The 15041-nt window shown below is 42.0% G+C and overlaps 1 protein-coding gene across 1 annotated transcript in view; it reads left to right on the plus strand.

Annotated features, from left to right (window-relative positions):
• RGS17 (regulator of G protein signaling 17) overlaps positions 1–15041 on the plus strand; it is a 153811-nt gene that overhangs the window by 15656 nt on the left and 123114 nt on the right. The gene's annotated exons all lie outside the window — the stretch shown is intronic.

Below are 15041 nucleotides of genomic sequence, written 5' to 3' on the forward strand. Positions count from 1 at the left end.
TACTGTCTGTTTTCCAGGGGCCTTATCTTTGAATGGTTCTTGGGACTGGATATGTTGATTTCTGACCATGCTCCTGATTGGGTGCGTTTTCTTCCTTGCTTGAGGATGGATACTGAGGAGCTGAGCTGCTAGCCTCAGCTAGCAGGGAGCTATGTAGTGGTGCTCAGTTCTGTATTCTCTATCTCCACCTGCTGGTCGATGGCCATAACTACCCACTTGTCCTGGAATAGTGTGAAGAACTAATGAAAAGAAAATTATCAGGTAAGACCTAATTTCTCCTTTAAAGTGTGTGTGTGTTGTATGTTTTTTTTCCCCCAAAACATTTTCATAATATATCAGTTAGTGCAGTGGACTTTGATCCTGGGGAACTGAGTTTGATTCCCACTGCAGTTCCTTGTGACTCTGGGCAAGTCGCTTAACTCTCCATTGCCCCTGGTACAAAATAAGTACCTGAATATATGTAAACCGCTTTGAATATAGTTGCAAAAGCCTCAGAAAGGCGGTATATCAAGTCCCATTTCCCTTTTCATAAACTTTAGCTTTTTCACATCATAATTCCATCACAATAGTATAAATAACCAAGGTACTTAACTTTTCTGACGGACTCACTGCCAACAACATGGCCAGTGTTTTGGAGCCTTCCTCAGGGTAGCGGTCCATGCATAATTAAAGAATTATCACATAATGTGCCTCTTTAACATATGAAGAGACACATTGTGAGAGAATTCAAATTATGAAAAGGCTGTGTAAAATGGCCCCTTGGTTATTTACACTATTGTGATTTTGAAAATATGAATTATGATTTGTGAAATTTTTTTTTACAAAAGACTGATTATAAAGAAAATTTTTGAAAAAACACTTTAAAAAGTATATAATGGGACCCATGATGATTGAAAGCGCTGAACTGCTCAACTGATAGAGGTTGGGTAAAAAAGACTCTTGTTTTCTGAAGGTTCACAAAAATCTTTTATGTGACTTGTTGTTGGTAGTTATTTCTATGGTTTTGGTGCCTAGAGAAGAAAGAGGTTGCTGGGATTAATGACTGCATTTTATAAAATAGTACCAGGTGTAAAAATACATGCAATAACCTGAACATGCATACCTTTTCAGTTCCAAAATGAATCTTTATTAGATCTAAATGTACAGAGAGCGACAAGCAAGCAGTAATGTGTATGGAATATGCAGTACAATGCAACACAATTAGTATGAAGTGAAATTCATGAATTCTTCACTGGAACCCGTAGCTTTTTCTTTTTTTGAAGAGCCCCTCTCCCCCTATTTCTCTGCCATTCCTCATTCATATTTGAAGGGTGTTGTACAAAAACCTGAAGTCCATTTACAGACAAACTGACATTTTCTTACTGATGTATTCTTTCATATGGTTGTTCATCTATTTACTGATTTATTTATTTTTCCTGAGAAACATGTCAAGTTCTTGTAGCCATTGAAAAAGTTTGTGTGTTTGGCTTTGTGCAAAATCCTGTTACGTCTTTAAGATGTAGTCCCACAGGAAAACTAAAACAAAGGTTAATTTCCTGATAATTACTTTGCATGCAAAATATATATTTTTATATCTGCTAACCACTGCTACAATTAACTATAAGAGCTAATTTAGGTCAATTTAATTAATTTGTAGTGATAATTTTGCATAGTATTTGGCCCTTGCTTTATTAAGCATGCTTGTGTAGCCTAGCTGATCATTCAGTGCTGAGAGGCAAAGAAATCCTTCATGTCTTCAAGCATGGTGGCCGTAAGTAAAATTTTTGAATTATCCTTTTAAGAACCCCTAAAGTATAATGACATAACTAGAAACAAATGATGTAAGTATTGCCATACTGGGACAAACTGAAGGTCCATCAAGCCCAGCATCCTGTTTCCAACAGTAGCCAATCCAGGTTACAAGTACCTGGCAAGATACATTTTATGCTGCTTATCTTAGAAATAAGCAGTGGATTTTCCCCAAGTCCATTTTAATAATTGCTTATGCACTTTTCTTTTAGGAAGCTATTCAAACCTTTTTTTAAACCCCGCTCAGCTAAGTGTTTTTACTACATTCTCTGGCAACGAATTCCAGAGTTTAGTTACACCTTGAGTGAAGAAATATTTTCTTTGATTCATTTTAAAATTACTACTTTATAGCTTCATTGAGTGCTCCAGAATCCTAGTATTTTTGGAAAGGGTAAATGAGTGATTCACGTCTACCCGTTCCAATCCATTCATTATTTTATAGACCTCTTATATTTCCCCTCAGCCATCTTTTCTCCAAGCTGAAGAGCCCTAGCAGTTTTAGCCTTTCCTCATAGGGAAGTCATCCATTCCCATTTATCATTTTCCTCGCCCTTCTCTGTACCTTTTCTAATTCCACTATCCAGCTTATAATTGAAAAAGAAAAACGCCTATATTGCGACCATAGGAGCCGACTCTGTGGGTGCTGTGGGTGCTTGAGCACCCCCAATATAGAGAATATTCATTGAATGTGTCCAGGGAGAGGTTATTTCCACTGGGCTTAGCACCCCCAATAATTTTGAAACGTTGGCTCCTATGATTGCAACCCAAATCGGGAGATAGACGTTTATCTCACAAAAACGAATAAAGCGGTATAATCGAAAGCCGAATTTGGACGTTTTCAACTGCACTCCGTCGCGGATGCGGACAAAGTTGATGGGGGCATGTCGAAGGCGTGGTGAAGGCGGAACTGGGGCGTGGTTATCGGGCGATCAGAGATGGGCGCCTTTCGCCGATAATGGAAGAAAAATATGCTTTTTTAGCGAGAATTTAGGGCACTTTTCTTGGACCCTGTTTTTCCACGAATAAGGCCCCAAAAAGTACCCTAAATGACCAGATGACCACTGGAGGGAATCGGGGATGACCTCCCCTGACTCCCCCAGTGGTCACAAACCCCCTCCCACCACAAAATATGCCGTTTCACAACTTTTTATTTTCACCCTCAAATGTCATACCCACCTCCCTGGCAGCAGTATGCAGGTCACTGGAGCAGTTATTAGGGGGTGCAGTGGACTTCAGGCAGGTGGACCCAGGCCCATCCCCCCCCCACCTGTTACACTTGTGCTGGTAAATGGGAGCCCTCCAAACCGCCCCCAAACCCACTGTACCCACATGTAGGTGCCCCCCTTCACCCCTTAGGGCTATAGTAATGGTGTAGACTTGTGGGCGGTGGGTTTTGAGGGGGATTTGGGGGGCTCAACACCCAAGGGAAGGGTGCTATGCACCTGGGAGCTCTTTTACCTTTTTTTTTGTTTTTGTAAAAGTGCCCCCTAGGGTGCCCGGTTGGTGTCCTGGCATGTGAGGGGGACCAGTGCACTATGACTCCTGGCCCCTCCCACGAACAAATGCCTTGGAGTTATTCGTTTTTGAGCTGGGCGCTTTCATTTTCCATTATCACTGAAAAACAAAAACGCCCAGCTCACCAATTGTCGAATAAAACATGGACGTCTATTTTTTTCGAAAATATGGTTCGGTCCACCCCTTCACGGACCCGTTCTCGGAGATAAACGCCCATGGAGATAGACGTTTTTGTTCAATTATGCCCCTCCACATCTTTTTTGAGATGCATTAACCAGAATTGCACACTATTTCGGGTGTGGTCACACCATGAAGCAATACAAAAGCATTATAATGTCTTCATTTTTGTTTTCCATTCTTTCTTAATAATACCTAACATTCTATTTGCTTTATTAGCTGCTGCCACACAGTAAGCAGAGGGTTTCAATGTATCATCAACGATGACGCCTAGATTCCTTTCCTGGTCGGTGACTCCTAATGTGGAACCTTGCATTATGTAGCTATATTTCAGGTTCCTCTTTCCCACATGCATCACTTTGCACTTGCTCTCATTAAACGTCATCTTCCATTTGGATGCTCAGTTTCCCAGTCTCGTAAGGTAATTTTTCACAATCCTCTAGCGATTTTAACAACTTTGAAAAGCTTTGTGTTGTCAGGAAATTTAATTACCTCACTAGTTACTCCCATCTCTAGATCATTTATAAATATGTTTAAAAGCAGCAGTCCTAGCACAGACCCCTGGGAACCCCACTATCTACCCTTCTCCATTGAGAATACTGACAATTTAACCCTACTTTCTGTTTTCTTTTTAACCAGTTTTTAATCCACAATAGAACACTTCCGCCTATCCAATGACTCTCCAATTTCCTCTGGAGTCTTTTATGAGGGACTTTGTCAAATGCCTTTTGAAAATCCAGATACATAATTCGACTGGCTCACCTTTATTCACATGTTTGTTCACCCCTTCAAAAAATGTAATAGATTGGGAGGCAAGATTTCCTTTCACTAAATTCATGTTGCCTTTGTTTCAATAATCCATGCTTTTGAATATGCTATGTAATTTTGTTCTTTATAGTAGTCTCTACCATTTTGCCCAGCACCGATGTCAGGCTTACCGGCCTATAATTTCCCAGATCACCTCTGGAACCTTTTTAAAATATTGGCGTTACATTAGCCACCCTCCAATCTTCCAGTACCATGTTTGATTTTAAAGATAAATTACATCTTACTACATGACCATTTTTGTTTTGTTTTGTTTTGTTTTTTTTTTTGGGGGGGGGGGGGGGGGGAGAGGTTTTTTTTACCCACTGCAGTAAAAAGGGCCCTGGTGCATGGGAAAAACATTTCCCTGCAACTACAGCGGGGCCATTTTTACCGAAGCTTGGTAAAAGGACCCCCTAATTAACTAAGTATATCCCACACATGGGAGTATCTTTCTAAAATTGATGCTCCCTCTAAAAGGCCCCAATCCCTCCCAAGGCATGTTACTCTCAACTGCACCAACCTTCCCCCCCCCCCCCCCCCCCCATAGTTGCAACCAAACCATTGGCTGCCACTCTGGTCATACCTTTCCCCCACAGCAGCCCCCATGCCATTCCTACCCCTCATGGTGCCTCCTTGCATTACACTTTCTCCCTTGAGAGTGATATTACTATAGGTCTCAGTGGCCATAATAAGGGAGCTTATCATTGCAGTGAGTGGACCTCATTGCTACCCACTAGACCCTAGGGATCCCTGATAAATCTGGGGATTGGTTTGGGGGTGGGGGTAGACTGAGAAGATCTTCCTGAGGATATATTTTTCTCTGTTTTGACTCTTGGAAGGGGAATCAACTTCAGGGCAGAGTACAACATGGTGGATGATTAATTATGGGATGGGAATTTGCCATGGTGTGATAACATTGTGGGGGGGTCTGATATGGGGTGGAAAACATGTGAAATTGGAGAGCTGCTATGGTGGAGAGATGTGATGTGGGGAGGCTGCCATCAGGGTGGTTGTGGCCGTGGGGGGGGGGGGGAGGGGAGGCAAGCTGGTGCCCAACCCACTGCCTGATTACTGCCAAGTTAGTGACATGGTAAAAATTCCAAAAATATTTCCAGCATGCCAGAAATGGTGTACACTTGAGCCAGAAATCTTATCGGTGCTTGCGTTGAGCCAGCAGTAATTCCGAGTTGCCATGCAACAACCCTTTTGTAAAATGGCCCCTTAGTTTGTTGTTAGGATTTATGTACCATCTTTTTGAAGGAATTCACTTAAGATGGTGTACAACAAGAATATGTCAGACATGGGCAATAGACAATTACAGCAGTAAATTATTCAAACAACAATACAAGATATGGCATGAAGGAGCATTTTTAATATGATGTCTAAGTCCAACTTTGGACGTTTTGCTCAAAACATTCAGAATCCAAGTGCAAAACATCTTATTTTCCCCCCGTAAATGGACACTTGCTAGATGTTTTTGTGCTATGTGCCTTTATCTTTTTTTGATCCATTAAAAAAAAAGTCCAATTGAAAAATGCACAAAATGAAACCATTGGGATGTAGGAGGACACAGCTTTCTTAGTAGACTGGCCACACAGGCATCCCAGTAGAGCAGTGGGATACCCTGAGGGCACTGCAGTATATTTCACATAAAAGCTCCCAGGTACTGTCGAGGGCAACCCAAATGATTAAGGGGATGGAGTGACTCCCCTATAAAGAAAGGCTAAAAAGGCTAGGGCTCTTCAACTTGTAGAAGAGAGATATGATAGAGGACTATAAAATCATGTGTGTAGTAGAACTGATAGATGTGAATCGCTTGTTTACTCTTTCCGAAAGTATGAAGGCTAGGGGGGCACACAATAGAGTTACCAAGTAGTATGTTTACAACAAATCAGAGAAAATATTTATTCACTCGATGTGTAATTAAGCTCTGGAATTTGTTGCCAGAGGATGTGGTAAAAAAAAAAAACAGTTAGTATAAGAGGGTTTGAAAAGGTTTGGACAATTTCCTAAAATAAGTCCATAAACCATAATTAATGTGGACTTGGGAAGATCCACTACTTATCTATTTTACTCTTTTTGGGATCATTCCAGGTACTTGTGACCTGGATTGGCCACTGTTGGAAATAGGTTACTGAGCTTGATGGACCTTTGGTCTGTCCTAGTATGGCGATGCTTATGTGGTAGCAGCACATTCTAATTCTTGCATTAACTGCTTAATGCACTTTAGAAAAAGGGACAACGTAATGCCCCCAGTCCGAAAATATTGAAGATAAGTACTTTGAACGTATTAATATAAAAGTATTTATACCGATGAAGAAGTTAGTGCTGTTAGTATTGCCCAAAAATTATTGTGGGACAATTATGCACTACTGAGGCAAGAGTTTAATAATTATTTTTGACAATTGTGAAGTTTTTGGAAAATTGTGATGATTGAAGTAGTGGAGAAAATCTGGGACTGATAAAGTGGATGTGATTTTGATGTGTGGTCCTCAGCAAGAGATATGTATAATAATGCCTGTAAAAGAACTGGCTTTAGAAAAAGGTGTCATGTAATATCATTTGTTGTCATTATTTTTACTCGGTAATCTTGTTTATCTGGTTAGTGTGCAGTACATGTGTCTCACTTAAAAGACAATCTTCTTATATGAAATTATTATTCAAATACACTCTTCCTTAGCGTCCCTCCGGACCGGACCAGGATTGGACTGATGGGTTGTGCTCGCCTACCAGCAGGTGGAGACTGAGAAAAAACTCTGACTCTAGAGAGCCAACAGGAGCCCTGGCCATGTGACCTTAGCCTCAGTATTTTCTCAGTCTCCCAGCAGGTAGGAAGTGAGCCCATTAGTCTCTCTCCTTTTCTCTTTAGATATTACAGATATTTGTGATAATTCTTCTGTGCCTGGAATCTTATTTAGAGGCTTGACAGGGTTTCCTTTCTCTTCTTTCTTTGACAGCCTCGGGGGTGTTAAACTCGGGTGTCTCGAGTCCACCCCCCTTCTTCCCCATCTCCCTGGCTTAGCAGGGAAGGGCCGTCCCTTTCTCTGGAAAGGTGTACCGTCTTTGGGAGAGGCAGCCACTTTTAACAGGCAGCTGCTTTAAAAGAATTAAATCAAATAAAAGGAAATTCAAAGAAGCAGCCTTTCTTTCCCCAGACTTCTAACGAGCAGGCAGCTCCAGTGTTTTATTATGATTGAGGGGTTATAAAAAAAAAAAAAAAAAAACAGAAGAAAATAATTCAGTGTCTGTGACTTTAAACAGCGATTTTTCTCGTCAGATTTAATTTCCTCCATTTTCTTGCGTTTTGGCGGCGGCAGTTTAAACAAATGAAAAAAAAAAAAAAAAAGAAAGTTGCAAACCGCGTAAGCGCGGCCACCTGTTTTTTCCGATATGGCTTAAAAGTTCAAACAGCTGCATTCGGTCAGCGTCGCGCAGTTCACGCAGCCGGAACGTGTAAATTTTGCTCTCCCTTCAAGGTTTCTTCGGGTCCGGTGCTGCCTCCGGTTTTTTCGGGGCCTTTTTCGCCGGCTGTTGTTTCTTCGCCATTCCACTGGGCTCCGCTTGTTCGGAGGTGTCGGGCGCGCTGTCGACGATCGCCACGGGGCCAGTGGTGCGAACGGCGGCCATTTTGTTTCTCCCTCCATCTTATCAGTCAGGGATCTCTCTGCTGAAGGTAAGGCTGCAGTTCATAGAGCAGTTCGGCTCCAAGATGTGTACACTTTTGTATGTGCTGAACGGCGTATTCTAAAATGCTCTTCACATCAGCAGGCAATATTTGGTTGAAAGGGGGCTCCTTTCATATATGGATATATAACAAGCTTTTCTTCTTTTAAATTTCTATGTATCACGGGGCTGTTAACACTAGTTTTTTCTGGTGTTCAGTCATTTTTCATTGCCTGGTGGAAAATCTACATCTTATCATAATATCATAATTCATTTCAAGCATTTTCCTCAATAGCTGTAGTATTATACAGTGTTTTAAGAACTTTAGAAACTTTCTCTATAGGCATAGAGTAAATTTCTGTCTGTCTCATTCCCTGGTGAATAGGACTACATTGTCTAAGAGTCAATTGATTGATACTTTGCAATTCTGACCATAATATCTTAGTTCCTTTCAAGCATTTTACTCCATGCCTATGATGTTATATAGTGTTTTAAGAACTTAACAGACAATCACTCTCAATGGCTGTAGTGTTATACAGTGCTTTCTTTTTCCGACTTTAAGAAGCCTTCTCTAGAGGCATACAGTATATTGTTCAGATGCCATAGGGATATATCAGCTCTTTCATATTCTCTGAGGGACAGTCCTGTCTACCAAGCTCCCAATCACTCAGCTGCCTTAGCAGGCATGCTTTATTCATGTCTTCCCTTCTTTTCCAACTGCCTTGAAGCCTCTCATATTTCATTTTAGCTTTCTTCTGGTTTTTACAGGACATATGGTCACTTAGAGAATAAAGTCATCCTTTCACTTAAAGATAGTGGACGGTCCTCAAACCATCTACTCGTGTTTGTCTCTACTCTATCAGTTCAGCATTGGCAGATTATAAACATCCTGGTTTGGTCCAGTATGCCTATACATACCATCTGCTATTTCTTCCTCTTCCTTAGAGACCTGATGTTACATCAAGCTTTCTTGAATTCAGATACAGTCTTGTCTACACTGCCTTCACCAAGTGGCTGTGGCACAACTTCACTTTTTTCGTTACAGGTAATTTCCAAGTTTGTCCTTTTTCATTTTCATTCTATGCGCCTTCACTCCAGAGTGTTCTTTCAATTGGAAGGGGATTCACTCACTTCCTGTGTATTTATGCCATAGGTACATAAGTATGGTTATGCTGGGTAAGGCCTAAAGTCCATCAAGTCCAGCATTCATATCTAATGGGCATAGGTACATAAGTTTTGCCATTCTGGGGAAGCTCAAATGTCCACCTTTCTACAGCCAGAACAGCATTAAAGGAAAAAAAAAAAAAACCTCTCACGAGAGTATCGAACAGAAATCTCTGCTCCAAAAGCAAGGCTTTGCAGTAATTCTGCAAACTAACGCATACAATATTTGCCATGGCTGTTCACCACTAGGAACACTGGGGACCCTGGGCCTAGGTTCGGTGTTTTAACCTTAAAAACATGCTCAACATTCATATCTATTGGGTGTGAGTCTGGTACTACTACTACTACTTAACATTTCTAGAGCGCTACTAGGGTTACGCAGCGCTGTACAAATTAACAAAGAAGGACGTTCCCTGCTCAAAGGAGCTTACAATCTACATCTCAGTGAGGGAGGACGCATGACCGTGGTACGTGGATTAGTGGTATGTGGATTAGGGAGATCCAAGAAATTACAGGCCGGTGAATCAGACGTTCATACTGGGACAATTTTTTTCTGTTCGGAGCGTACTACCATAGCTGGTGGACTCCTATATTCAGAACTTTCTATATTCAGAACTTACCCAACTATGGAACGCCATAGAGAGAGGGTTGGAGTTTGTAGCCCTATTTAACTGGTGTCCTTGGTCACCCTTCCTCTTCTCCTCAGGATCCAGAGAATGGCTAGTTTTTTGCTTATGCATTAACCGGTCATTTTCAGCAGTACTCTCTCTTCCGTTCTTTTATAGATCTAAGAGGATGTTCATTGCGCTCTTAGGGTCATTTCATTCTTACCTAGACGACTGCCTAATTGGAGAAAGTCTTATCAGCAGAGTTCTCAGGTCACGCACCGGGTGTTGCATTTCTTACAGTCTCTAGGTTGGGTGGTGATTGTAGCCAGGCCTCTCATTTGATCTCTCATTTGATCTCTCATCAGATATCTCTGATTTTCTCTTTGTTTAGTCAGGTTGGCGCACAGTCTTTTGTCTCCTCTGCAAACATCCCAGTTTATATTTTTCTTGGTGACCTTGGGCCTTCGGCCATTTCCTCGCTCTATTCTGCAGAATGCAATTTTACTTTCTAATGCCCAAGAAGGAATTTTCCTTCATCCTATTGCGAATCTCAGGGTCATCAATCGCGCTATTTAAGTGTCATCTAGTTATCTCAAGAACCTTAGTTCTGTCATTGGGATGCTTCGTGCAGTACACTTTTTGGCAGAAGCTTGTTTGTATATATTTTTTTTCTGGGGGACCTCAGCAATTCGTTTTACCTTCGGGTGAATTTTGTTTTCCCTACTGACAAACAAGGCGGAGAGAGCTATGTTGGTCCTTGCCATGGCAATGGGTTATGTCATCCGCCAAGGAGGAGTTAAGAGTATACTCTTGAGTTTGTACTCATTTTTTCTTAGTTGTGTCACCCTGCATTTAGGTGAATGGACTCTCATTTTTTCAGCCTTACTTCCTCACTGCGACACTTCAGGGCTATCTCTTTTTGCCTTCAGGCTCACGAACATTTCTTGCTTCTTCCGTTCAGCAGCAGTCTTGACGGAGACAGGGACAGATGCCAACGTCCAGCAGGGGTTTTTCAACCTTCTTTATGCGTTTCTTCCGTTATCTCACTAGGTGTTTACGCAGAACCAAGGCATCCTTCTACATCCGGACCCCCAGTCACTCAAACTTATGGCGTGGTTACTGGGTCCGCAACATCTTTGATATTTTCGCAGGAAGTACTTCAAGTTTTAATTGCTTCCAGACAGAAATCTACATTAAAGTCCTATGAATCAAAGTGGCGACAGTTCACTCTGTGGTGCTCCTCTCGCCACTTCATTCCACAAACAGTATCCATTTTGCATGTTTTGGAATGTCTTCTGCATCTTGCGAAATCTTGTCTGTCTTGCTTATCCATTAGAGTTCATTTGGCAGCTCTATCAGTGATGCATGATACTGTTGACAACCACACGCTTATGCAGCATCCACTGTCAAAGCGGTTTCTTAAAGGAGTCCTGCACCTGTACCCCCCGCTTCGTCCACCAGCTAGGTGAACTAGGTGAACAGACTCTTAAAGTTCTGTTTTCTAGTAGCCATAACTTTTTCTATAAAGTTTTCCTCTTCAAGCAGTGTTTCCTAGTAACCATTGCAGCAAGTAGATCTATGTGTGGAATACTTCTACGGTTGGTAACTTCTTTTCGGTCTGCTGTAGTTTAAAGTTTTCACCTTTCCCAATCGGTTTTTTCTTATTGGTTTTGTCCTTCTAGCCAGTAGGCGGAAAAGTTTTTCATTGTTTCTAACCCGCTATATCGCGAAGGATCAAGGAAATGAGAATGTCTATTTCTCTTCTCGCTGAGAGGGCAGTTCCACAGCGTATTACAACATATTCCACAACTTCAGAAGCGGGCTCTATTCTTACTACGGCGATTTTTGGTGCTCTCGGTGCACATTGGTAAGTTGGCAACTTAGTCCTAGTTTCATTTTATTTTGCTCATTGGGACACACTACATGTTAGTTGTCGCCAGGTGGCCTATGCAGCATGAACATTTCTCTGCAGTTTTCATAGGGTCCCTCCCTTCAGATTACTGCTTTGGTACTTCCCATCAGTCCAATCCTGGTCCGGTCCGGAGGGACGCTAAGGAAGGAGAAATTAGATCTTACCTGCTAATTTGCTTTCCTTTAGTCCCTCCGGACCGGACCAGGCCCCTCCCACGTTCTCTCTACTCTTTAGCTTCTTTTATTAAGTAGGAAGTGTATTCAGTAGGAAGTGTATTCATTCCTTTACGATTCGTGGAACAATACTATATATATACAGAACTTTACGTGGTCTATATCACTTCTCTGGTGGTTGCTGGTGAGCTCAATTGCTGGAATCTATCTATAAAACCTTAAATACGCCATACCACTTCTCTGGTGAGAGTTGTGGCTGAGCTCAGTTGCTGAAATATCTATAAAACCTTAAATATGATTTACCACTTTTCTGGTGAGAGTTGCTGGTAAGCTCAGTTGATGGAATATATATAAAATCTTAAGTGGGCCATACCACTTCTCTGGTGAGAGTTGCTGGTGAGCTATAAGACAAGTGAGCCATACCACTTCTCTGGTGAGAGTTGCGGGTGAGCCATACCACTTCTCTGGGGAGAGTTGCTGGTGAGCTATATTACATGTGAGCCATATCGCTTCTCTGGTGAGAGTTGCTGGTGAGCTATAGTACAAGTGAGCCATACCACTTCTCTGGTGAGAGTTGCTGGTGAGCTGTAATACATATCGGGCCATACCACTTCTCTGGTGAGAGTTGCTGGTGAGCTCTGATACTTGGCATTGCCGAGTGCTTTGTGGCTGCTAGGATTCCATACGGCACAGAAGGTCTTTCTTTCTTTCCTGCTTTGTTATTCAAATACTGAGGCTAAGGTCACATGGCCAGGGCTCCTATTGGCTCTCTAGAGTCAGAGTTTTTTCTCAGTCTCCACCTGCTGGTAGGCGAGCACAACCCATCAGTCCAATCCTGGTCCGGTCCGGAGGGACTAAAGGAAAGCAAATTAGCAGGTAAGATCTAATTTCTCCTTATCCACTCACATTGACTCACCACATGAGAGGAGGGAAAGACCTCAATGACTGAATTGGCTTATATAGCAATAATTGCCAAATAGCCTCATACCTGACACATTCTTAGTCTGATAAACCTTCCTTCATTTAGTTTGAAACCCCCAACGTTTTCTTTTTCTTTCTGTTCTTTACATTCCGAATATTATAGAGTTCAATGACTCAATTCATATACAATGTCCACAGAAGTGTATATTACTTAGTTCAAGAGGTTTTCAGTGCTAAATAATGTAGTGCCAAGGTTTCTCAATGATTATCTTTGAAGCTATTCTCATCTGCTGTGCTCATAAGACAATTGTGTCTGAGCATCTTGAGGCATTGTCCTTCCAATATTCTAGAAGAGGTTGTTTGAATGAAGGTCATGCATTCTATATATTGAGTGGAGAACAAAACTAATTATTTAGGTTGTGTTTATAAGAACTTGCTTTCATGCTCCTATATTGTGACTATTAGAGCATAATTTAATAACAAGGTGCTTAGGTTTAGTGGGCAAAAAGGCATCTATTTTGGCACTATTTTTTTAAAATACATTGGAGACCTGTTACTAAAATTTGCTAGATTCTGGGCTTAATGAGCAGTAATCTGGGACTTTACTGCCTGCTAAGCCCATATTTAGCACAGCACTTTTGGGGGATTTAAAAAATATATTTTATTGCAGGTCAATCATAGATTTATACAGGTGCATTTACTACCTCCTATTTAGGAGGCACTAACTGCTCCCATATTAACTCTGCATTAGCCAGTTAGAGCGTGTTAAGTATAACGTGGTAGCTGCAGGGCTGCTGAGAGACAGAGCTTGGCCCAGGACAGGGTCATTGCAGCTGCCCCCCCCCCATTTGGGATGAAGCAGCTGCCGCCACCCCTCACTCGCCGCAATGCCTCCCACCCTCTGTTTGCTTCTCACCAGCCTCCAAGGGGGGCCCGGTGCCAGGGTCTGTCTCTTTCCCCAGCCTCCAAGGGGAGCCCGGGGCCAGGGTCTGTCTCTTTCCCCAGCCTCCAAGGGGGGCCAGGGTCTGTCTCTTTCCCCAGCCTCCAAGGGGGGCCAGGGTCTGTCTCTTTCCCCAGCCTCCAAGGGGGGCCCGGGGCCAGGGTCTATCTCTTTCCTATTCCTGTGTGCTGAGTCCAAGTCATCGCATTAATTCAATCATCTGGGTCCCAACAGGAGCAGGAAAGAGACAGACCCTGGAGCCGGGCCCCCCCATGGAGACCGGGCCCGGGGAATATTGCTCCCCCCTCTTGGGTGGCCCTGGCTAACTAACTCTCCTCCCATGATATGCCCTGTCCTAAAAATAATCTGCAAAAGAAGAAAATCTGAAAACTTGTGGGTTAGCACACGCAAACAGGCAAAACACTGCAAAATGCTTTAATGCATTCCTGTGGTAGACTGTTTGATGAACTTAAGTGTTAAGGGCTTTGGGCTAGATTCTATATTTGGCACCTGGAGAAAAAAATATACCTAGGCTTATTCTCTAAAGTACATCTAAATTTTATAGAGGAGGCTTAAATTTCCACGCAGAATATAGAATACACCGAGTGCCTCTTCACATGACTATAGATTCTATATATGGCACCTAAATATTATAGAGGAGGCTGATTTAACAAGTTAACCAATTAAGTTACATTGTTATAGAATATGATTCAATTTCCACGTGGAAATTAAGGCGTGATGTATTAGAATTTGGGGGTTAATGCCTACAGACTTGATTCAGTAAATGGCACCACAAAGTAAGCGACGGTAAAAATTCACGGTCATTGCTATTCTGTAAAGGGCATTCCAGGTTGAGTTCGCTCTGTAGAATACAGCATAGTGCATATTCTAGCTCCCAACTTTGGCTGAGAGCTTACACCAACTGAAACCTGGTATAAATCCTGGCGGGCAACCCCTTAATTCTATAACACTGCACATAATTCTTTGCAACACCCTAACCCACCCATTCCCTTCCCATAGCAAATCTTTATAGAATCACCCACACTCAGATCCATGCACAAATCAAAGAAGAGCCAAATACTATCAATAATTGATTAACAACAAATTATTGATTATTAATGGTTCATTGACTTATTTGCATGCAAACCTCAGGATCATGTGCAATTTTGGGTGCCCAAATTTGGGCGTCGTCATAGGATCCAGGGTTATGTGACTTCATAAAATACTAACACAAATCCAGCAGCAGTTGTTCCTACATGGAAGGCACAGACATTAGTATATTTTTACCATTTTACTTGTCAATTTTAACGTTTGCTTTGCATTTAACAAAGTTGTGTTAGGCTGAACATAATACTCTCTTCTTGGAAACATAC

This window comes from Microcaecilia unicolor, chromosome 3 (genome assembly GCF_901765095.1).
Source record: "Microcaecilia unicolor chromosome 3, aMicUni1.1, whole genome shotgun sequence".
In the NCBI taxonomy this organism is placed as follows: Eukaryota; Metazoa; Chordata; class Amphibia; order Gymnophiona; family Siphonopidae; genus Microcaecilia; species Microcaecilia unicolor.